Below are 26466 nucleotides of genomic sequence, written 5' to 3'. Positions count from 1 at the left end.
GCTGAAGTACAAATATGAGGATCACCTCATTAAACTAAAAATAGCACTCACCACCTTTAGCCTAAGAAAGTGGGAAATCAAGCTTAATGAAGGGGCCACAGAGGGGGGAACAATCAGTTTTTCACTCTGTAAATATACAGTTGTGTTTCTGTGCTATCCACAAATAGTGGATATGCAATGGAAGTTCAGAAAATTAAAGAGAATGTGGACATTTGCAGAGATTATTTCCTTCCAAAATTGACTTGATTTACCTGTTTGCACATTCTACTGTACTTTGCTTCCTGTGGTTTATGAAGGCCAAGATTGAAAACTGATGAATTTGATTTACCTGAAAACCTGGTCACTCAGTTCATCACATCTTTATTTAAAACATAATTGATAAAACAATCTGGCACATTTCTTGGTATTTATGCATAAGAGAGATTATCATTTCATTTATCCATTTAGTCAGGAAATTATAAAGAGGGTTATAGGAGATTCTTTCACATATAACTGATATCACCAGTTATTTTCAATACCAATTATCTCCTTTAGGTGGATTAATGCATTCCATTAAGTCCAAAGAGGTGGGTTTGTGGCTGTGGATAGTTACACAAGACTGTGTTTGGCTCCAAACGTATGTCCTCTCACCAAAAGCCTTACTTCCCATAAAAGAGACACTTCAAATTATAACGAGCAACCTGTGTAAAAATACCAAGGTTCAGATGAAAAGTAAACCTTGTATTTTAAAAGTGACCAGTGACGTCTTGAACGAGTGCTACATTTCACTATTGGAAGGACTATCTGGGAAAGCTGGAGTCGTAGTCCCACAGGAGCTGGAGAGCTGCACAGGGTTGCTCCACCCTTGTCCAGGAGCTGTCCTTCCAGGACCCTCCAGAGAGGTGGGAAGAAAGAGAAGGCTTTGAGAAGGGCGTCTTCACCTCTCCACTTCCCAAGGAGAGGAAGGAGTCTACGCTGAAATCCTTTCCATCTATGAAACTAAAAGAAGAACACGAAAAAATTTGATATGTGATTAGTCACATGCCAAAGAGAAAGCACTATACCAAGATTAGCATCTGAGTATTTGTGATTATAAACAAAAGAGAAGTTATGGAAATCACAAGTGCTTATTGAAAACATATTATGAAGCAGAAATTATTTTACTCCATGAAGGCAATCTCATCTTATTCCTCATCAATTTAAAATGAATGGTGTCATTATCTACATTTTATAGGTGAGGAAACCAAGACACAGATGAAGTAGTGAGCAGTTAATTAATGGTAAAGTCAAAGTTCAAATTTTGGTTGTCACATTGCAAAGACATGCACTTCAGCTGTATGCTTCATTTCCATTATTTTAACTTAATGGCCAGGAAATTTTCTTTTTAAAAATTTTTTCATTAATTTTTTAAAATTTTTAGAGACTGGATTTTGATTCATTGTACACAAATGGGGTGCAACTTTTCATTTCTGTGGTTGTACACAATGTAGATTCACATCATTCATATAAGCATACATGTACATAGGGTAATAATGAAATCTAATACATATCTCACATATTTTGACTTTTACCTGTAGTGTGCCTCTCTTTTTTAGTCACAATAGTCATGAAGACTTAGGCCTGCCAGTCAGTTCTATAATGATGAAGATCCACACTTGCACAAATAAAGCTACCCGTTATGATAGACTTGCCAGTGGCCGTATGGTGTTAAATCTTAGAAGTCAGGTGGAGAATCCAGCAACACTCACCCTAAGTCCTGTTGATGGTCCCATAGACAAGTCTCTTTATGTAGAAGTTCCTAATCCTGTTGTTTCCTTAATTTAAAGCAGCATCTACACTATATCAATACAGCTCTATAAGCTAAAGGATGAACCAAAAATGTTGCTTGTCCAAATACAGGGGAAAGAAACTCTCCCTTCTGCAGCCAGATCTAGAGACAGATCCAAGTCTCATGGGAGCAGGAGACAAGTACACTACAGACTCATCATCTATAGGTCACCTAATGGTCAATGTCACATTTGCTGCTGAAAGCATGTGGGTCACCAGCATGACCAGCGTGTCAGCTTTACACTCCTGTAAGAAAATACCTGAGCTGATTAGCTATAAAGAAAAAAGGTTTACTTTGGTTCATGGTTTTATAGGTTCCAGTCCAGTGGGTAGATTCATGACTATTAGGTCTTTGGTGGCATTTTGTGGGGATGCCAGATGACAATGGCAAGGAGCCCAGGGAAGAGCAAACTCTTCATCCCATGGACTGGAAGCAAAGGAGAGGAAGGAGCCAGGATGCCACAATCTCCTTTGGGGCCACGTCCCCAGTGACTGAAGGACTTCCCTTAAGACCCCTTCAAAGGTCTGCAGCATCTCCTAATAGCAGAGCTGTGTTATCTTATCATCACTGTGGCCAAAATATCTGACACAAACAACACTTAGAGGAGGAAAGATTGATTTTGGTTCCTGGTTTCAAAAGTTCAGTCTATGGTCTGCTGGTTCCAAGGCAGAAAGATCACGATAGAAGGGCAAAGGAAAGCTGCTGAGAAGGAGAGAGAGGGAGACAGAGAGGGTGGGGGGACGAGAAGCTCTTCCAGGGCAGGGTTTACCTACTGCTTCCTCCAACTAGTGCCCACCTTCCATGGTTCATTCAGTAATCAATGGATAAATCCATCAAATGGATTAATCTCATGAGACCAGAACCCTCATGACCTAATCACTTTCCAAAACTCCTATCTGAGCACATGAGACTTTGTGGATATTCTAAATTCAAACCATAACAACTATCATGGTGAACAACTTTTTACATATGAATCCTTGGGGGACATTCAGTGTCTAAACTATAGCATTCCACCCCAGCCCTCCCCCAAAGGTTGATGCAAATTCTACTCAGTCCATCTCATGATGCAAAGTCTACTCAGTCCATCCACAAGAGCCCTCAGAGTCTTACCTATTTCAGTGTTGACCAAAGTGCAATTCCAAGGTCTCCCTTGAGATTCAAGGCACAATCAGTTGTGAACCCCTGTAGAAATTAAATCAAAACAAAAACAATGACAACAAAAATAAGTTACATACTTCTGAGATAAAATAGTGCGGCAGGTGTAGGGCAAGCATTTCAATTCTAAAAAGGAATAACAAGAAAATAGCAAGGAAAGAGAAACATAAAGCAAGATCAAAACCCAGTAAGGCAACTTTATGACAAAATACCCATGTCTGGCATCCAGGGCATGATGTGGTGCAATGAGGGCTCCCAAGGACTTGGGCAGCTCTGCCTCTGAGGCTGGCTTTTCTGGTTGCAGCCCATATGTCTTGCCTGTTAAGCTGGTTTTGCATGCTGCCTGCAGCTTTCCTTCACAGGCATCAAACATTTCTGGTAGCTCTGCTTTCCTGGGGTATCCATTGCAGCACCAGCTTCACTTCCATAGCTCCAAGTCATCCAGTAGGAAGCTACTTGCAAGGTTTTTGGCCCTACAGCACTGGACCTTGACTCCCAGACTTGCCTTTGAAATCTTGGTGGATGCTTGCATGACTCCTTACCTCTTGCATTCTGCTCACCTGCAAAACTATCATGTGGATGATGTCAAGTTCTGTCACCAGGGTGAACTGTACCTGGGTTCACTTCAACCACAGCAACAGTAGCCTCCAAGTGACTTGCCAGCTGAAAAACAGAGAAAGAAATCCTGAAGAAATAATTCCAGAGGTACTCTGGGCAGGCAGGTGCCTCCCAGCTCCTTTTGGTCAAATACTTCTGCTCTGGAAAGTCTTTGAAATAAATTTACATTTCCACACCTTTGATTCTGATAGGTGGGGTGGTTTTATAGATTCTTGAGAACTCTAAAGGCATCCTTTTTATTTTCTAATTGTAAGCACTTACCTTCATTTTATTAGGACTAGCAACCTCGCACTCCTTAGCTGCACCTTTAAAAATACTTTTTTGGCTAACCCATGCATTTCCCAGATCTCTCTGCTCTGCTTCTCTGCTCCTGATATCACTGTAAATTTGGCTAAAATCAGCCAGTAATATCCATGCCGCAACCTGAAATGCTGGGCTGAGCACATGAAGCCTCCACCAACTAACCTAGACCATCACCGTCAAGTTCTGTATACCACAAAGCATCAGAACTTGAAAAAAATGCATCAATTTATCTTTACCATGGAATACCAGGGATGACCTCTGATCCAATTCCAATACAGCCTTCATTTCTATCTAGAAATTCATCAGCATAGCCTTTACTGTCCTCATTCCTATTAGCTTTTTGGTCTTCTGAGCTCCCACGAAAATCACCCATTTAGTTCTGCTTATAGAATTCTGGATTTCCTTTAGCATCTCCCTCAAATTTTCCCAAACTCCTCCCATACACCAATTTCAAAAGACTCCACATGGTCAGGCATACCTACAATCAGTAGTTCCACTTCTATATATGGAATTTTTGTGTGAGCTTTCTATCACTATCACAAAATACCCCAAATAATTAACTTATAAACAAGTAGAAAAAAGTTTCTTTTGGCTCACAGGTTTAGAGGTCAAAGTCCATGAATATTTCAGTTCATTGCTTTTAGCCCTCTGGTTCGGGTGCCAGATGCAATAACAGGCAGCAGGTGGTAAAGAAAAGTATTCATTTTGTGGTCCAGAAGCAAAAGGAGGAGGGAGCCTCAGTCTGACATTCTTTTTTGGGGACACACACATTCAGTGACTTGTAGACCTCCCCTGGGACCCAACTTCTAAAAAAAAAAATCACTGCCTTTCACAAGTTCCATCCTGGTTAGCAAGCCATTAACACAAGGACCTTGGGGGAACATGCAACATCCACACTAGAGCAACCAGTAAGCTTCTGGTCTATGTTACCATTGGCACCATGACTGAGGCCTTTTGAGTCTCTCACTTTCTTATTCATTCGAGGTGAGATGCTTAAAAGAGAACTTTGCAAACCCTTTCTTACCTTCCCCAGAATCAGTGAGGATCTGCCCCTTCAGGTCCTTAGCTAGAATCTTATTCTTTCTTTAACCATATTATATTGCTTTTTTATCATCCTACTTTCCTGCTGAACTGTAGTCTTCTCTGGACTATCAAATCAATACGTGACACATAGACCCCTAATTCAAGTTCCTAAAAGGAAATCAAGGCTGAGAAAGGGTGCTGCCTCCAGGCCAGCCACTGTCATGGGGATTTCCTTGAGGTCATGGCATTTGAGCAGTCATTCATGTGAAGACGGGTTCTGGAAAACAGGCCAGGAAAGGAGAACAGAAAATTCCAGTTGGCAGGGGAGCCCTCCAGGGGAGCAGTAGAGTATGTTCAAAAAACACTGTGGTGGCTGAAAAATATTCCACAGGGATGTCCACATCCTAACCTCCAGGAGTGGTGAGTACATTGGGTTACATGGTTAAGGTATGGATCTTGAAATAGGGAGGTATTCCAGATTGTCCAGATGCCTCCAGTATAATCACATCATTCATGAGAAGAATTAGGCAAGTCAGAGTAAATAGTAGGGGATTTGATGGAAGCAGCAAGAAGCAGAAGTGGTGCCAGGAAGAGGCCACATGCTGAGGAATGCAGGTGGCCTCCAGTAAGCAAAAGAGACAAGGAAATGTTCTTTCCTTAGAGGAAGGCATCCCTGATGATCTTGGCTTTAGATCAATGAAAATGATTTTGGACTTGGATCCTCCAGATGTAGAAGATAATTTGTTTATATTGTTTTAAGTTATAAGTTTGTGGTCCTTTGTTACAGCAGCAACAGAAAGCTTATACAAACACCAATAAGATGGAAGTATGTAAGATAGAAGGAGTGACTTAGGCCAAAGCTAGGAGGTAGGGCTGTCTCGGTCTAAATAAGAACTTGGGATTTGGATATACATGTAACTGAATAAGTGGACTGAATCTTCTTGGCTAATCTAACAATAAGAATTCAAGAACTAGTTGATGTTCAATCTATTTCAAATAATTTTTAGTATTTTGAAATTTGGATATACCAAAAGAATTTATATTCAGAGATAATGGAATTTGCCCTAAAACTTACCTAGAACAATAAATTGAACTTTATTTATAGAACCCATTGAATATCTGCTGCTAGGTAGACTATATAGAAAATGCACACATACAATATCTGAATAAAATTTCAGTTGCTTTTTGGATATCAACATTAGGATCCTTGTTCTACATCCAAAATTTTGAACAACTTTAAATAAATCAACTTTTATGTCATCATTCCTTTTGGTTGAAGTTGACTGTCCTAACCCAGGTCCTCAAACAGAGGCTGAGGTTTGACTGAAGATGGCTTGCTTTGGAAATGAGCCCAGGGAGCAAGAGTTGAGGACAAAAAGGGGTCAAGATTGTAACAGGGAAGCCAAGACAATGAATCCAAGGGCACTTTGTCGAATTGGTACCTGATCTTCCCAAGGTCTTTGAAAATGCATCTTGGGATTGTCCATCTGGTAGATGAGAAGACAAGCCAGTTATCTACTGGCACCTGTGTCCCATCAGTGTACAGTGGCTTTATGGTAATGAATTCTCTCGTACTTTCTATCATACAATGTAAATGCTGAGCGGTTTCCCAGGCCTTCCATGACTCTGAAATCAGAGAAGATCCAGAGTAAGAAGTAAGACGTTGAGGTGCAGCCTTGGAGCAAAGGAAGGAGCCTAGGGTTGTATTAATTTCATTAGAAGAAAACATGTATTGCGTTGTGATTATTTTGTGCCAGGAATTCTAATAATTTATGTAGATTTTTTTTCAGCGAATCCTTACAATAAATGGTATGGGAAAAAGAAACATTATTGACTTTTCAAGGATGAGGAAAATGAGGCTTTAGGGAATTAAGTCAGGCACCCAATGTCATGTGGGTCCAAAGAGAGGTAGAATTCAAACTCAGATTTCTCTAATAGCTGGGCCATAAACCATGGTTTTTCAAAAATCTGGGTGCATTGGAATTGTGTGGAGGGCTTGTTAAAACACAGACCTGCTCCCACCACATCAAGATTCTGATTCAGCAGGTCTGTGTTGAAGCTTGACAATCTGCATTTCTAACAAGCTCCCAGCAGATGCTGATGTTGCTGTTGGGAGGGCTAAGTTTTGAGACTCAGACACTGCACTCCACCACTTCAAAATAGCAGCATGAGATGCTTCCTAACCGAATTTCCCAACATTTCTGTTTTCATCTTCCACTTTAGTGGAAAGAAGATGATTTTGGTGTTCTTCTGAGATGACCTCTTTCTGGAACACTTAGTGATTTTGCTTTGTGTCCCCCCCCCCACCCCGCTAGCACACAACCAAGGGCTTTGTGCCTATTAGCTGTAGAAGTGGGTTGAGCTCTCGAGGCATTTTCTTGTTGGAACTCCAAAGAAGCACATCCATCTTACAAATGATGTTTCAACTCTGCCTCAAATATAAATATTTATGAGCATGAGGTTAGCTGTTTGGCATGCGATACATATTTTTTGTTAAAGTTTTCCCATTAGAAGACAGTTGCTTAGGAAAGCCTTAGAAATGAATATTGCATTTCGTTTCATGAAGATTGTGGAAAACTAAACAGCCAGAGAATCCACATTCCAATTGCTGATGAGAGGTGAGGACATGGTCCCACAATCTCCCAGTGCTAATGAATTACAGTCTCAACATGCGGCGCTTCAGACCTGTGTTTCCAAGTCATAATTAAGGAAGGAGAGTGGTGCAGTATTAAGACTGGAGAAAAACGTATGAAAGAGGAGACATGGAAGGGCAGATGGTATTAGAGGTGGAGGACCTGAGAGAAGCAGCAGAACAAGGCAAGCATAGTGAGAATCCGCCACGCAGACCGAACCTCAAGATTCTTGGTTAGAAGACATGCGGGCCAAGTGGACATGAGGTCCACCATAAAGAAGGACAGCTAGTAAATCTTAGCTTTTCCAGTTGGAGCTTGTCAATCTGATATAAAAAGAAAGCTTCACCAAGTTCAAGGTTAGCATGACAGATTTGTACTACTGGGATGTTGGTGGATATAGGGAAGAGAATCTAGGCAGGCAGTCCCTGACCCACAGTGGTTACATGTAGGTGGTTCTTTTTGACTTCATGAGGCTGTGAAAGCAACTGTATGGAACAAAAGTCACAATTTGGATTTTGAATTCAGATCTCTTCCCAGGCTAGCGATGCGCTGCGTCATCCTTTCTCACTGATGCCAGGTAGTGACAGGGAACCTTAGCTACTGAAACACTAACTTCATCTTCAAAAGACATACCAAGGAAAGTGGTCTTGGGGTTAAACAAACCCACTTTGACTCTCAACTCTGTCTTGGGTTACCTTGGTGAGTTCGTGTGGGACTTGATTTTTTTCTTCTCATTTTTCTCACGTTGGGGTGATGCTCACTTGCAGTTCAAGATGAGGAGTACCCGAGGTAAGCTGTTTGGCACACAGTTCTCTCTTATACTGAATTGACCTGGCACACTGTAAGTCCCAGGAATGCACATTTAATACGAATAAAGTATTTTTCTGTTTAAATGAAGAGACTGTAAGAAGAGCGTTTCTCTTTAGGTAACTATAGAAAGTGCATTTCCTCCAGGTTTCTGGGGTCCCCTTTCATTGTTCCAGATCCAGGCAGAGAAAATGTTAGCTATGGTTATGTTTAATGGAAAAGAATTATATGTGTTATTTAACAATGAATCAGAAGATGAGATAGAGGAGAAAATCACAAAAGATGAAAGAAATGAAGCGAGGAGAGATGGGGGTTCAAGGAGGGAGATGGAGAGAGAGAGAGAGAGAGAGAGAGAGAGAGAGAGAGAGAGAGAGAGAGGGAGAGAGAGAGAGAAAGAGAAGAGAGAAGGAAGAGGAGATCATCTAAATGGTGGGAAAACCCAGGTACCTTCAGTCGCCCATGACCACATGCTACTGATTGTCTTCTTGGCCAACATCACCAGCTCAGAGAAGCTGAGCAAGGTGTCTGTGTGATGTCAGTTCTCACAAAGGTTGAACAGCACGTTCAATATTCATTTCCACTTTAAAGATAAGGAAGCCCAGAGAGATGGCTGTGGGCTTGCTACCCTGCCATGGGCTCCTGACCCAAGCAGCCATGGCCTTCAGTTCTGAGTTCACCCTTCCAATACGCTGCCCTGGGGTGCCCTCTTCCCATAGCTACAAGGTGAAGCCAGGAAGGACACACAAGGGGTACAGCAGCTCACTCTTCTTTGTTTGGTCTGAAAACTTTGGAGTAAAAGACAGAAATGTTGAAGAAAGAAGTTGGTGAAACGATTCCCCAGCAGGCCTCCCTCCTAAGACTGCTGGAGAAGTGTGTATGGGAGAAGTTCAGAAATCTGGAACTAATATGAAAAAATAAACAGAAAATAATAAAAAGGCCACTTCAAAGTCATCGTAATTTCATTACGATTTTCAACTTTGGAGAGGGCAGGCATAAAAGGATTGATGTGAACTTTCAGATAATTCATCAGTAGATTAGCACATTTGGGGATACTTTGTTCCCAGGAGGACCTGTTGTTTATGTTAATATGAGGGAAGGTTTAAAATGATTCCTTAAGTTGATAATGTTCTTTGAGTTACTGTCATGAAAAAGTTTTAGCATGACCCTGAATACTATTTCAAGCAATCAGATTTTCTTAATCTCAGTACTATTGATTCAGATAATTTTAAAGGAATCAAAATAACTCTATCATCAGTGGTAATTTTTGGATTTTGTGAAGTCATTCATTCTAATCTCACTTTATTCAGAGCTCAGTTTATATCACATTTCTCAGTTCTTAGAAGACTAATACAGAATGAGTTTTAAAATGTTCACCATACACACACACATACACACATACACACACACACCCACACCTAGGGCCTCCGCCACCAGGCATGAGAGGGATGTCACAGTGAAGCAGCACCTTTCAAGAGTTAATAAGGTCCACTACTGACTGGATCTTATTTTCCTTAAGGACAATTAATACTATATATCCTCACTGAGCACCAGCCCCAAGTCATATATTGCAATTACTCTTGGGAAGATCAGGATAAGCAAAAATTATCTCTCTTAACTAAATCAAAATGTAGACCAGGAGATAGATAAAGGAATCAAGTATGAGTCCACACTTTCTAAAAGCAACCACAAGGGAGGCTTTAAGGAGGTTACCTAAGAAGCCACCATTACCTCAAACCCCTCATGCTAAAGTTTGGTCTTTTCTTTGGAACAAATAGGAGCTGAAAAGCTATAGCTTTTAGCCTAACATGAGGTATGTGTTCAGTTCCTTCCCTTGGCCTTATTTTTAGACTCGGTGATTCAATTTGGGCCGGGTGAGAGTACTTCCCAAGGACTAATATCCATCATCGCTTAAGCACTAGGATTTAAAGATGATCACTGGAGTACTATTTATGACGTACTCCTGGCACCTCTGAGAAAACACCGCTGCGTGTCTGCAAAGGAGCTGGAGAAGTGTCCACATGTGCCAGCCAAGTGTTTCATGAGATTGTTTGCCTTCGACAGGAATCACCCTAAGTCCAAATTTGGACTTTTCTCCAGTTCTCACCATTCAATGATTCCAAACATATTACAGTTTTAAGTTCTGTAGGCGCCTGAAGGACTACTTCGGGGGTGCAGAGAAGGGAGCCACGAGCCTATTAAATCTTTCTAAACCACTCCACTGAGTTCTAGGAGAGCCATTTTTAGCAAGTGGAAAATTCACTCCTTTCAGAGTCCACCCCTACAGAAAGACACTTTAGGGAAAACAAAACAACAACAACAACAAAACAACAAAACAAAACTAAACAAAAATACAGGCTCCCCTGTCTCCAACATCCTCAAATCAATGTGGGATTTTAGGAACAAATACCTGATTTGGTGAAGAGGGTCGTTCTCAAACACTTTTGACAATAAGTCTTTTTTGGTGCAGTATCTTCCCCAGAATGCCTGAGTGCTAGAGATACATGCTCTTCCCTTTGATTTCTACAAAGTCCCATATTTATTCTCTTGATATTTTCTGTGGAGCTTCCCATTTGGGATTCCTGCTGTCCTGTGGGAACCCAGCTGCATGTCTGAATAGAGATGCATTTTTCCTTTGAAAACTGTCAGTGAGTTTCTGATCTGAGTGGTTGGTTTCCATTTGACATTCCTATACAAAAAGGAATAGCATATTTCAAAAATAAATAAATAAAATAAAATCAACCGATTAGTTAAACTACCCACTGCATGAGGGAAGGGAGCACACAAGACTTGTTTCCTGAGTGAGATCAGCTTTCAGGGGTCTTTGGCAAAGAAGAACTTTGCTGTTTTGATTTGATTTTCATTGTGGGATGAGTTTACCAAGCTATCTTAAGATTCAGGAAATGATGGACTGAGGTTGTAGCTCAGTGTAGAGCGCTTGCCTCAAATATATGAGGCACTGTGTTCGATTCTCAGCACAGCATATAAATAAATGAATAAAATAAAAGCCCATTAACAACTAAGCAAATATTAAAAAAAAGATTCAGAGAAAGAAGGCTTAGTGACTATTATCAGAGAAAAAATATCATCTATATTAAAGAGCTGATGCTTTTCTGGGTGGATTCATAATAGCACATTGTTATGAGGGATGGAATTTTGAAAGTCACAAGGGTCATCTTGGAGCAGATTTTCTAGGTTGTTCCTTGGAGGGATCAATTCTGTTTTATATAAATGAAGCAGACTGGGCTCTATGTCTGAAGAGAGAGTGGAACGCTTTTAACTGGCAGAGTCTGACCCTTTATAAGAGTCCTTGGAACAGGAACTCTGTTCTGGAGAGAAGGTCTCCAGGGGTGGGAGCCCTAGTGGGGGATTGATTTATGCTCCCCAGAATGTGAGGGGAAGGTTCTAGGTTGATGACAGGAGCCCAGATCTCTTCAGGGAGGAGCTGGGTCTACATAGTGTGGCTATGGTTGGAAGCCCTTTATCCATGATTCACCACCACCTAGTGCTGGGGACTGTGTCATCCATGGGTCCTAAAAGACCTCTGCCCTTGGAGCCCAGCATGAGCCACTGCCAGAGTGTGGGTGGGTGTGACTCACGAAGGCGTCTCACAATGATGGACAAAGTCCCCACCAGGCTGCACCCAGGACTGCTTTCCAAAGTGACACCCAGAGGCAGTCAAGGATCTGGTGTAACCCTTGTCCCAGGGGCCAGAACGGTCAGCTCAAGCAGGAGAATAAACTCTGGAGTCTACAAGGTTATTAGCAAGCCCATACCCTGCCAAGTCTTGTTGGTAAATGGACTGGTTTAATGGCCAGCTCCCCTTTACATCATGGCAGGTGAGGGTGGTAAGATGCCAGAAGCAGTCACACACATCCAAGCTTATAAATTACATATGGAGTGACATTTATAACCCTTACTTAAAATCTTAACAATTTTAATATAGGGGTTTACAACTGGATTGACTTAGAGAATCACTGAAGGGTAGACAGGTGGATGGAAAGGGGTGGCGTGTGTATCCGCATGCGTGTATATGCACGTGTATGTGCGTGTGTGTGCTGCTTCAGGAACTAGTAGAAATGCCTGGGGTCCCCATATCCTGAGAGCTCAGGAAAGATTGAATTTTGTGTAGAATCAGAGCCACAGTGCAGCCGTGGGACACAGTGCATGCCATGGACATGACCATCAAAAGGTGCAAGAGACGTTTTCTGTCCGTTAGCCACTCTCCCTGTGCGTGTTAGAGTCTTGAAGAATTGACCTCGTTCTTTCTTTTCTCCTTCCTTCAGGACAGGTCCTTTTGTGGAAACTGCACATATTTTCAATTTGAATGTTTTATGTTCCTGTCACTCACCAGTCTGCAAAAAGTCAAATGAGGAGCAGGGGGGAGCTGGAGTTGACTCTATCCAAGTAATTGCAGACAAACTGGCCCAAAAGATGGGAAATTCATTTTTTTTTTAAATTAGAGGTTACAATATTGAGAATTCATTAAGGGTCAGATCAAGTGGACTTCATGCTACCTGTGGCTGGTGCAGTCTTTTGGAGCAACTGGGGACCTTGTGAAAAAGGACACTGTGTGATTAAACACGGACGGTGTAGTACAGACGGGGACATCTGGTGAATGTAAAGAGCCGAGCACATGAATTCTACCCCTCTCTCGGTCACCAGGGAGAAAGTAAAAAGTGCTTCAAGAATCCCCTGTTCTCATTTTTCCATATATTTCTTTATGTTTTCCTGTGATTCAAGGAATCACATGTTGGAACACTAGGTGTAAGGAAAAGATACGTTGGAGTCGAAGCAAACTGACAATTAATACATTTATTTCTTTTTGCCTAGTTTAGAAGTTAATGGGTGTTAATTAATAGGTACTAAAATTTTCAACATTGCAGGATGGGATTATTAAACATTTGGGGGGCCAATACAGTGGCAACAGCTTCAATCAGGGTAATATACCCTACAACAAGCAGTGTTTAATTACAGGGATTAGAAAACAGTGACTCACTCTCTCAGTAGCTTTCATTTTTTGACACATATTCCAGTCAAAGAGCCCTGGTTCCTAAATTCGACAGTAGCATAGACGATACCAATGGTGGACCTGTGGAGAGAACTGATATCTGTGAGAGAATCTTTATAAATTGACTGAAATAACATCTCCCAGAAGCAGGTGCTTCATAATCTCTCAAATCAAATTAAAAGCAAAACAAACTCTTTCCTTCTAACCGTGATCAAATTCAAATGTGTTTTTGGTATTAAAGAAGCAAAACAGTCTAAATTGTTTATTGATTATTCAAATCATAGAAACCGGAGATATATTAGTGTGGTTCAACTATTTCTGTTTTGGTATGCCCAACAGGTACTAATGGGAAAGTGATGTGCTGAAAGTTAAGAATCTCCAGATTTGAGAAGGAGTTTTTTGATTTCGCTTCTCTCTTTGGGATGGTCCTGGATCTGGGAGGAAAGAAGGAGCCCCTTCATCACCCTGCAAGGTGAGAGAGAGCATCCTAAGTAAGTTTTCCAATAGACCAAGAATAAGTCTTGAGACATCTGCATAGAAACGTCTCCTTGGCCTCCAGCTATGGAGCCCACATGCCAAGCAGTGAGCTGGCAGAGGGAGGTGGGGAATCCTCAAAGATGATCCTTTGCTACCCAAATGAGTTTCTGGTCAAAGTCTTTGAGCACAGTGTAAGAATGAAAAAGAGAGTGGGAGGAATATTTTCCAGCTATTTTGCAATCTAATAATGTGAGCTTTTAGACTTGAGGAGAAGAAAAATGTGGGGGGATGGAAAGGAAGTAAGAGTATTCTGGGATTAAAATGTTATCTTTAAATATTATGCTTCAACGGCACAGCGACCAAAGACTTTCATGCTGGCTGCCAAGGATGACTAAATCTGGGTTTCCTTGCAGCAGAAAGTAATTAAATGTTCCCTGGAACCGCTAGGTGGAGATGTAGGTTTACTCAGCTCTCACTCCTCGGCTAAAAATGGCCCGTTTGATGGCTGCAAAATCCTTAACAAAAAATTTTACAGTGTTCGAGATTGATCAATTATGAATCATGTTGGTCACGAATTCACACTGATCTTTTGGGTGGGTGAGGTGAGTGGGATTCTTTTTTTTTTTTTTTTTTTTTTTAAATCCCACATTATACAACAGCCGCAAACAACCCTGAATGGGCAGTTGTAAAGTTGTCCATATGAAGTATTATTTTTAAGCCATAAGTTCTGATGTTTAAGACTGAGCGAATCATCAAGCCATGACATAAATTGTCTGCTACCAATACACACATATTTTCCTTTCTTCTCACACCAGCTGCTAGCTCATGCTATCAGTGGTCAGGAACAAACCAACAAAACTACCCCTTAAAAAAAAGAAAAAAAAAAAAAAAAGCACAGAATTTTCTTTCCAACTTCACCAGTGGAAAAGTGCCAGCAACTGGCAGGAGTTGGGAATTGTGTGTTCGAGTTTAGGGGGTTGTTTCTAAATGTAGTACTTTTTGAGAATCTCATTACCTCACATCTTGATGTGTGAAGTGTGATTCACAGCGCGGTTTGCTGAGGGCTAGTTAGTTCTTGTCTCAACGGTCTTAGGTGTCTAATATCCCATTAATCAAACCTTAGTGAAATGAAGCATTTCAGTTTGTTTTGGCTAAGCCTCTTCTCTCTACTTAGTTGACCCCTTTTCTTTTATGCAAACTTTTCTATGCCCATTGGTAGATGGCATGAGCTATCAGATTCAGATTGCTTCCAGGATAGACAATGGATACCAATCGTTTTCCAAAAAGGCAGGGAGTCATTTATTATTCCTGCTTTCACACTTGTCTCCCACATAAAAATGCTCCTGAAGTTCATTTAATCATTCACTCACACTTTCTCTATCCCCCATTCTCTTGGCTTCTTTCATTGAAAGAATACGGCATAGATTTCATCGAAGTCGCCTGTGTAACCCCACCCTTCAAGAGTGGCCATTCCACCTGCCACAATCCCATTGAAAGACTCGATTTTCTCATGAAGAACCCTCCATGGATGGTTGGGAAAGTTCAAAGAACAACGTCATCATGGTGACATTATCATCGTGCTAGTCAAAAAACCTCTTTGGTGAAGAATATCAAAGTCGAAAAGTAATGAATTTGGGTAGCAAAGCGATCCTCATACCAAAAGATACGAAGCATTCAATTTAATATTTTCTCCTTAAAAATCTCAACATATTCACAACTTTCATGACTGTGCAAATTAATCCTTGAGGAAAAGTAGGAAACATTTTTAGTGGCCATTTTTTTTTTTTTTTTTTTTTTACCAGTGGAAAAAGAAGGGACAAACAATCAAATAATTAAAAATTTTAAAAAATAACAGGATTTCTATCTTAAATACTACTTTCCATCTCACTTTGATTTCTGATGGCTGTAAAGTAATATTAAGATAATTTTAAATTTGTTTGTTAAATGTACATTACAGTGAGGACCAGATCATTCATTCTTAGTGGGTATATAAAGTGGTCGTCTATATCCTAAGCTCAGTCATTTGTTTTCCAGGTGTTAGGGATTGAACCCAGCGTCCTGCACACGCTAGGAAAGCTCACCCTCTACCACTGAGCTATACCCCAAAGACAGGGATTAAAGTCGTGCTTTACGGCAGCATGTGCTACATTTATTAGACGTTTTTCTGATTCTTATGGAGAAATGGAGACTCATTACAAGCAAGCAGTTCAGTATGGTTACAGGAGAAGCACACCCAGCTGAGCCCTGGACTGTGCCCTCAGGAGTCTCCTCAACTCACCCCAGGGACCTGGCTTTTGAAAACCACTATTATAGGTAATATAATCATGTATTATATGACACACACACATGTAATAATATCGATTAGTGCCGCAACAATAGTATCTATATGATGAATCATCTCTAGCAAGTTGAACACCTCGGAAATTAACATTTTTTTGGTAGAAATATATAATCCTTTATGCATAGAAAAAATTACCTTTATTAATAAGATACAACTTTCTTAAAAACAATTGATTTTCTCCCTACTTTATATATGCAGGGATTATTTAAACACTTTACGTGGATAAACTGAATGAATCCTACAAAAGTCCATTGTGATTTGGACTAATATTACCCCATTTTATGGGAAAGGTTAAGTCACAAGAAGTGGTAAAACTTACCCCAGAGGACACAGTTAATGGGCAGTGAGACTAGATCCACACCCGGCCACCAGACGGCAATACCTGCCATCTTACACACTTGGCAGTCGTATGTAAGTAGAGTCATGTGCCATTTACTAATGTTTTTGTCAATGACAGAACAACTTATACTGTGGTGGTCCCATTAAATCACATTCTCCAGTGCAGTACGAGCTGTCTTGGTGTAAGCGTGCTCTGTGATGCTTGCAACAAGGACTGGCTAATAGCAGGTCCCTTTGCACATATCCCGGTCATTAAAGGATGCATGACCGTATGTATTTGCTTTCAATACCTTGCAACTTTTAAAAATATAAATGGTTTTCTTAGCTAATTTGGGTATATAAAGTAGCCTTCAAAAAGAAGAAATAAATGTATTTTCCCATTTTGAGTCCTCTTTGATGTAGTGCTATTTTTAAAAATTTTAAAATAACATTTTGAACTTCTTGCCAGTTCTCTCAAAATAATATTAGATATATATTTTAATTTTTTGTGGCAATACAAGGAGAGATCTAACTATCCATGCACATAGGAAAGCTACTGAGAAAAATAGTTCTTATTTTTTAAGTCAGTCTACATTATTCCTTGGTATAGGTAGCAAGGAATTAACATAACATATTGTTAGACTGAAATTACATATGGATGAATAAAAAATTGTTTCATTCAATACTCAAGAGTATCATGCACACATTTAGCACATACATGAGAGGACTTCTCAGCAAACTTGTGCGAGCAACATAAACTTCCTTTGCTCAATGGAGATGGACACATTTGAACCATGAATATTAATAGGAGTTGGTACACTTTGAACATAAAAGCCGAGTTGTAGTCAAGCTGAAACTCAGAAAAATCTAGATCTAGGAGGAGAAATTCAAATCAGAACTTAGAGGGCACTGGGAAGAAACTGATTTCCCCATCACCATGAACTACATCTTCTCAGTGTGGCCCTGACCTCTTTCTTCCTGCCTAAGTCTACAGATCTCCTGATCAGTTGCAGACTGTGAGGAAATAGGGTTTTCACCCAATCAGCTTTCTCTCTGGATATTAAAAATTAAGAAAGGATTCAGGGAAATCCGCCCTTGATGTCATCACATACTGGCATTTGAGTGTTCACCGTGTGTATCCACGTGTGTCTTTCTTCTGAGGGGTCAAATGCAACCAAGCCATTCAGAACCATGAAGGGCAAATTCACAGCACAAGACAGGAATAGGACTGGACGGGTAGAAGAGAGTTACAAAAATGAGAAATTTACGAGAGAGAGCTTCATGCTAACCAAAGATCTTGGTCTGTTTTGTTATCCGTTGTAACTGGAAGAAAGGTGGAGAGGTGGGTGAGAGCTGACCATGGAGATGGAGCTTGGCTTTGGGTTTCAAGTTGCCTTCTCCATGGCAAAGCCATGTGTACTTTTCTGGTCAACCTGCCTGGGAATTGTTGGGCTGGCACCTTTGATGGTTGAAACGTACTGGCTTGGGACTTTCATTTTCATTACGGGGCTTCCTGGTCATTTCGATAAAAGTGCACTTTGTGGTCATTTTCATGGTTGGAAATGTGGATCAAATCAAATCAGGTGAAAGGAAAATTAAAAGGAATCTGGCTACCTTGAGTGTCTCCTCGATTGGCAGAACGTATGTGTGATCAAAATGCAATGTCATTCGTCTCTCCTGGCTCTTTGTCGATCATGTTTGCTGGAAGGATAAGCGAACTCCATGAAAAGCCATTTATCTAAATTATCCTGATAAAGTGCCATCACTCTGGGTAAAAAGAAAAACGAGAGAAAAGACCTGTCTCTACACAAATGCCCTGACGTGAAGTAATTAAGGGAAAGCATAAAGATGCCCGGGTAACACAAGTTCTACATGTGTGTGTGAGCGAGCGTGTGTGTGCATGTGTAGACTGAGTTCCAATATGCTAAAAGTTGTCTTCATGGTTATTAAACTCTTAAACACACTCTCCAGACCCTCCTACTACACCGACTTTGATACACACTAAGCATCTTCGCTGGTTCACTGATAGAAAGCCGGCAACCAAATTGTAAACAAATATAGGTAATGTCTGAGAGTCTGTGCTGACAAGTAGATAAGAAGATAAATGTAGAGTTTCTCTTAATTAGCCTTTCTTAATTAAAAACAGCAGCAGTATTGTGATCAAAATGAACTCTGGTGGGAACGTGGTCACTTGGTCTTCTGGGTATCGCTTGAGGAAAATTAGATTTTTTTTTCCCCTTCTAGGATAAATTGTGTACTAAAGAAGGAATAAATGGTGTCTGTGAGCAGCGTCCCCTTGGTTTTTATCTGCTGGAGATGGATGTGCCTCTTGCCGTTTTCAGAATGGCGTGGGGGCAGACTCAGCCATCATTAGCACCCCAGGACGGATCCAATTCACTAATTACTTATGCTGTCCTGGTTCACTGAGATTTAAGTACCAAGTCAATCCTATTATCTGCAGTCTCCCAAGCTTGCTAGAACCATCCGTCTTTCATGGAAAAGAAGCACAAGGGTTATCAATTGGCCCCTGTTAGACTTGGGATTTTCCTACTTTGGGGGAAGGCAAGATTAGTGGGGACTCAAGTCCAGGCCCCTCTGAGCCGCCACTTTGGATGCGATAAAAGTGAATATGGTGACAATTATCCATAACTACGTAAAAATACTGGGAGGGAACAGGCAGAGAGCAAGGGAAAAGCGTGGTTGGGGGAAAGAAGAGAGATAAAAACACTCAGAGAAGGATTCCGTCCTGCTGTGACACCAGGCTGTGGTTCCAGGCAGTTTCCCACATCACCTCTGAATCACAAATGATGATTCATCTGTTACAAACTCATGAGAATATAGTCAGAGATCCAGAATTAAAATATTCTGAGCCACCGCCCCCTCCCAGGACAGGAGGGACAGCAGGGGAAGAGGGGGCAGCCACAGGAGGGAGAAGCAGATCTGGGTGCCCCCCAAGTGGGTGAGTGGCCTCCTCCCCAGTCTACCAGGTCAGGGCCTCTGAGTTGTGAGGCTAGGCCTCCTGGACTGGCCGGGCTGGGTGATTGGCACCTGCTCTGCAGAGGGGAAGGGCCTGGCAGCGATTGGCAGCACTGTCACGTTCATTGCACACTTTATGAAGCAGCAGTGTGGCTACTAATACAAAAAAGAATTGTCTAAGCAGCATGACATCTCTTGGAATGGAATATTTGTCTTTACAAATGATTACTCTGCTGCCAGCACTTGACACTGTGCTCGCAAACATGTGTAATTGTTAGAAGTGTAATGATGATTATTTGCATATTTAATGTTCAAACAGGACTGAAGAAGCAACCTAGACTAAACCTTTTAGGGGGAGATTTGAATATGTTCAGCATCAGTTTGAGGAGTCCCAGGAAGTAGGCGGCGGCCAATGGAGGGCGAATGCAGGGATAATTGGCTTAGAGTTCAACTGCACCTCCCTGCCCGGGTGCTTTATTCAGGGGCACAATAGCGCTCTCTGGGCCCATGTGGGATGGAAGTTCACCGACACCAGAAATGTGCTTTCTCTTGGCTCTGGTTCAAACCTAGACTGCAAGACGCTCTGTGTCAGCCTGGTTTTACATTAACCAACTGTGAATGTAAGAACAGGAGCCAGCAAGCAGGCATGTGAGTTTGATGCTTTGAGGAGAGAGGATATACACTGAATTCATTACGCTTCTCCTCCACTGGCAAGGGGAAATTGTCCATCCATCTCTGTACCCCCAAATCAAGCATTCTTGGGGAAAGATTTAGCTGAACTCTTCGCAAGGCGTGAGATTTAGATTTGTAGGGAGAACACTTCATTCTCTTAGTAAAGAGATCCCCTTTCTCCCAGTTTTTACTTGGATGGACTATTGTTCTATCAAATGCTTTTTACCTCACAATATTCCTTAGAAAAAGAGAACGGTGTGTTTGTGATCCAAATGAAGTCAGGAGCACCTCTCTTCCCATTTCTTATCTTTCTTAAAATTAGACCCCAGTGTCTTTCTATGGGGCTAAGGGACTCCTAGGTGTGAAGTCAAATGCTTTGTCATTCTGCTCTCTGAACTTGACCACAGGAATTTGCCAGAGCTGTTTCCCAAGGTAGGATGCTTTGTGGGAAACGTCACAGAAAATCCACAGCTCTGAAAGATCCCTGGGCAAAAGACACCCCATTGCACCTCGTTGCTCAATGGTGGCGGAGACACAGGCCCTGGGATCCTTGTCTTCCTGCCTGCCTGTCTGACAGACTCGCAGCAGGCGGACGCGCGCCTACCCACACTCGCGCGCGCACATCTTGAACAACTTGAGACGCGCAGCCTGGGCTGCGTGCTCCAAATCAGCAGGAAAGGAGGTTTCAGACGGCGGTAATCATCTCGGGGAAAACGCATCTCACTGAAATCAATAGAATAATTTTTGATAATGTAGCCACTTGATCTGGTAATTTGGCCTTTCACCTGTAGTGAACAACTTCCCCGGAGCCTTTTTGAGCTTAGATGCCTCTTACTTGGAGGCTATCCTGTCTTTATCTTTCCAAAGATGTCGAATAATTAGCTTTCGAGATTTTAGTGCTCTCGCCTTCTTTTCTCCCCCTCCCTCCTGTCTCTTTCCCTGCCCCCACTCCCAGCTAACTTATTCCCCAAACTCCACCCCCAACCCCTCTGCCATCTCCCCCCATGCCTTTAAACCACTGGTTAACAAGTCACTGTCATCACCAAACTGTGCAGTTGTCTGAGGGGCCGCACAATAAACCTGACTCAATTACCATCTTGTAAATCGATGCCTAAAAAAAAAAAATAGAGACTGCGTCTGTCCATTCCCAACTCTGTCCTGGTTTCTCTCAGTCACCCGCTGTCCAAAGTGCAGAAACATGACTGAGAAAGGTCTAATGGAGCAGGGCTGGTGGCCATGAAATGACTGACCTGCCCGTAGATGAGGTTTAGCAATGGTGTCTCTGTGGACCCGCCAGGTGACTTATTCTTTAGAAATCCGGCGATATATGTGGGCACTGTCGTGTATCACGGTGGCCAACCACTCTGTAACAAGAGCAACCCAAGGAAGGACTACTAGTGAGCAGCCCTCGATTCCAGGCACTCTTCCAAATTCAGTCCTCTTAGATCTCCCAACCACCTGAAAAGTTAGGTTTCCAATATGACCCAGTCCCCCTTTGATGCAGCAGGACACTGAGGCATGGAGAGAATAAATAATCACAATGTATCCCAGTTCACAAAAGGACGAGAATAGGAACTGGTCCCAGGTATCTTAGCACCAGGCTGTTCTCTAACCACTGTACAGTACTGCCACTGGGGTTGTAAGTCACACTTCCTGTCTGGATGCTAACTGTAGGCTAGAGGTCTATATGGATGCTAAAGCAACCCCATCTCTCTGAACTGCTTCATGGACGTGTTGCAAGACTCAGCATGCCACTTTGTGTGACAATTTAGAAAGAAACTCACTGAAAGAGGAGATGATCTCTCCTGACCCCGTGGACCAGTTCATAATGCCCCTACAGCATGGAATACAGAAAGCCCAGGGAATTATTTTTAATATAATATTAAACCATCTCTTGGGATACTAAGTTGAATTTTATTCCTTGTTAAATTCTTTGAAGAGCAAAGTATTTAAAAAACATATGACAATAATTAGCAGTATTTCTTTAGGGGTTTGTTGGTTTGACCTTAGCCTTTTAATCTGTCAAAGTATGCTAATCAGCCTGACAGACAGAAAGATAAAATACAGAGGCAGATGCACTAGCAGTGCAAAGAGAAAAGCAGAGGAGACAAACGGGGAGTCAAGGGGACAGCTGGGGGACGGAGGACAATGGTCACTCTTCCATAGTGACTCCAGAAGCTTCAGAACTAGAGAAAGCCTCAGAAGCAAGTCATTATTTTTATTCTAAAAGCCCAGCAAAGTGAGCAAGCTCATCTGCATATGTTCCAGAATTCTCCTTTCACTGTGAACTGAGTGAGCATGTAATAAATTTATAGTTTCAAAAGTTATAAATGAGATACAGATCCCATCAAATGTCTGAATTTAGGGTTCTGATGTACGGCATCTGCAGCTCTAACAGAACGCCTTTTGCATTTTAGCAGAGAAGTATCTTGCCCACTGAGTACTCACCCTCTTTTTCAGGTCTCAGTTGTTAGGCAGGTCATGTAACCTGGTGAGTGGGAGTGCCACATGTCATTTTTGAGTCACAGCATGGAAGAGCAGGTGTGTGGTCTTCCAGGTTTCTCGTCTGTTACAGAAGTGAATGGAGGTCCTGGAATTCAGAAGAGACAGTTACTGGGTGAGAGACCCCACATTTCCTGGCTTTTTGGTCACTGTGTAGAATTGAGTAGATCAAATTCAACATGTACTATGAGCAAGAAAGAAGTTTTTGTTGCATTTAGCCATTGAGTTCAGGATTGTTTTGTTATTATAGCATAATTGGGTCTTTTCCAACCCAAGTTCATATAACTGTTTAAGTAACTATTTCTACTAACTGAACTCTGTATTTCTTTTAAATTCATACATCACCAACCAAACACATATTTCTTGACTATACCTAATTTAGATTGGAAGAGTTCAAAGGAAATGATGGGCAATCTCCTCTATCATGAACACGGTGCAAAATGCTGCAGATTAGACATTGACATTTGATTCTTTGTTAAAAGGAAGGGGAAATGAGAGTCAGAGAAGACAAAACACACAGCTTGCCTAATGACACACAGTTAGTTACTCTTTAGACATTCAGTATACTTGACTCTAAAATTTATGTTTTCTACTTTATATCACCCAGTCTTGCTTGGAGACTACTTAGGAAGTAAAAACCAGAGAAAATAATTTTTTTCCACGTGTCAAACTACATTTAATATGTTAAGCTAAGTGTTCATTAAAGAAAACTGTGTATTTTATTTATCTGTCTTTCAAAAATATGCAAATAATTCCATTTCTATATGTCACTTTGACCCACTAAACACAGACATACCCACTGTTTTGATCATTTTCTTTTATCCTCTATGACCAAAAGAACTGACACTAACAAGGTTAAAGGAGGAAAAATATATTTGGGACTCATAATTTCAGAGGCCTCAGTCCACAGATGGTAGAGTCCATTGCTCTGGGACAGATGAAGTGGAACATCATGGTGGAAGGGCGTGGTGGAGGAAACCAGCTAAGGACATGACAACTGGGAAGGGACAAAATTTAAATCCCAAAGACCTGCGCAGTGACCCACCTGCTCTAGTCAGTTACCACACTGTTAATCCATGTCAGTGGATTAATCCACTGAATAGGTCACCACTCTTGGAGTCCAATCACATCAACTTTGACCATCTTTGCGTTGTCTCAGGAGTGAGTTTTTAGGAAGCTACCATGTATCCAAACCATAACACCCATACTGACACAACTGTACACCCACCCACAATTCACACTGCTTGAAAAGTCTCCTGGGTCCTAGGACACAAATCTAATACAAAGGTTCTGGAATCACTGAATTGCTGGATCAAGAATTCTATTTTATGGGTACAGATATATTGAGAACAGAACTTAGGAGATGTGTGGAGGCTGTTAAGGTGGCCCATCTGAGTAAACATGATGTGGTGTCCAAGTTCATTTTCTCAATTAATTTTATCAAGCATCTAATTGGATTTAGGCATTTTACTGGGGTCGGGGACACAAAGATGATCATGATGGTCTTTGGATACACTTGAGGTGGAAAATGCCGAGCTAATCCTCCTCTCACCTCTCTGCCATCCTCACTCAAGGTCAACCTCTCCTCCATGTCCACGTTTTAAATACTGATGCCCCGCAGGACTGTGTCTTTCCCAAATTTCTTTCCCTACTCTGCATAGGACCCAATTGCTATCTAATTCTCTTCCCTGTTCTCATCATTGTCTATGTACTGGGTTCACTGTGACCCACCCAGAGCTCCCTCCTTTGGAAGGCTTACCTGGAGAAGGTCCATGGCAGTCAGTGGTTCATCTCCTATCACCACTTGCAACACCATCATGGTCAAACCAAGCCTTAGTTATGTGAGGTCTTTATTTAAAAAGCTCTGTCTGCTTTACGTCATTGTTTAATACATGTCTAAGGAGTGCTAAAAACCAGATTGAAACTCAAGTTGTTCTGAACCTCATTTCCTTCAAGAGTGTTATCCGTCTTTTCCAGGATGTCCAAAACTTAATTCTGGGTTGTATCTGCCATGGTTTGGAAGTGGTTTGTCCCCTAAAGATTCATGCTTTGGAAGCTTGGCTATCAACATGGTTGTGTTAAGAGGTTGTGGAATCATGAATAGGTGTGGTTTAGTGCAAGATAGTAAGGTCACTGGGGTACATCTTCTCTGAAGGAATTAATCATGTCTCATGGAATGAGTGAATTTCCTCAAGAAAACTTTGTTGTAAAAGAACAAGACTGAACCTACCCTGCTCTCTGGTTTCATGTCTCATCAGGTGTTCTCTCTCTCTGTTGCATGAGCTCCCATGATGATACCCTCCTCCAGGATGTGATGTAGCCAGGAAAACCCACACTGCAGGCTCAATCGATGGGGCCACCTAATCATAGTTCAGTATAGAACAGTGAACTAAATAAATACTTTTCTTTATAAAATATTCAGCCTCGGGTATTTTGTCACAGCAATGGAAAATGAACTCATACAGCACACAACCCATGCTTCCAATGGAAAAGCCCAATAAAAGCACCATCATTGAGCCTATAGTTTTAACCAGAAATCTTGGAGATATTCACATCCTTCACTCAGCAGCACCTGCAGACTCAGACTCTGTATTCTCTCTCAATTTTGCCAATTTCCCTCTATTTCCATGGAGCCCTAGGAAAAGTTTTCACCAAGGCCCCTAACCATTGCCTTCAGTATTGCCTCTCTCAAGTTAATTATTGACATTATTGCCTGAAAGATATTTCTAAGTAAAGACTGGAAATTAAATTATAATATAATAATATAAATAATTATATATATATATTATAATATAATAATATAAATAATAGAGGTGTTTCTAAATCCATTTGAAACCCTCCAGAGACATCATACAGCTTGCAAGATAGAGGTCTGACTGGACCCTCGCAGAGCTGACCCTTCTGCCAGGTACTCACCCCCACCTCTGCTTTCTCACCCCAGGGCTGTTGAACAGGGCCTTTCTGCTTTTCTTTGACTCATTTTGCATCACAGGTGAGGAATCTCATCAGACTTTCCACCACCTGTCCTTGACTCAACTGACCTTTGATATTTCTTCACAGGATTACATCACAGCCTTACAACAACAATGCCACAAATGGGCAGAGCAGATGGTATTTATCACCATCTTGCAGAATAGGAAGCTGAGGCAGGGTATTTAAGGGACACATCCTGGAAACTAACTGGTGGATATAAGAGTGAAACCAATGGCCTTGGGTTCTCAGATCTGTATTTTTCTAGGCAATTAATTTCAGACTAGAAAGTAATGATGCCGTGGACAGTCCTCCTTTTCTTCACTTCACAGGGTCCTTCCAGTGGAGAGGGGGTTTCTCACCTGCGTCTCTCTGACTGCTGAGTAGGGAGTGCAGTCCTTTCTGTGCTTGGTACCCTCATTCACCTTCATCTCTCTCTATGCAGGCAAGCACTGCAGTGTCAAGGAGGAAATCTTGGCTCTAAGCTCTCAAACACTTGATGTGTGACTCTGGGAAAGTCACCTCCATGTCTCTGAATTGTTTCCAAATCTGCAGTCTGATTTTGCAAGGAGAAGTGATATGACCTCAAACGTCTTGTCTTGCCCTAGCAATCTGTATGGGCGATGACAATAAGCTCGGTCCTAGAACACTCATTCTGGACAACCTGGTTTTCTCACAACATTGGAGTGTTGTTCCTCTCAAGACAATTTTAAATGTTCAGTTTTATAAGTAACTCAAAAACCTTTGATAATAAAAGTAGTCACACTATCGATAGTCGACTTTAACAGATTCATCTTTTAGTTGCTGAATGGTGCCCACATGTTAACCTGAACCAAGGTACTGGTCTAAGAACTGA

Source organism: Sciurus carolinensis, chromosome 13, assembly GCF_902686445.1.
Source record: "Sciurus carolinensis chromosome 13, mSciCar1.2, whole genome shotgun sequence".
NCBI classification, from domain to species: domain Eukaryota; kingdom Metazoa; phylum Chordata; class Mammalia; order Rodentia; family Sciuridae; genus Sciurus; species Sciurus carolinensis.
Note: the sequence above shows the minus strand (reverse complement) of the source record.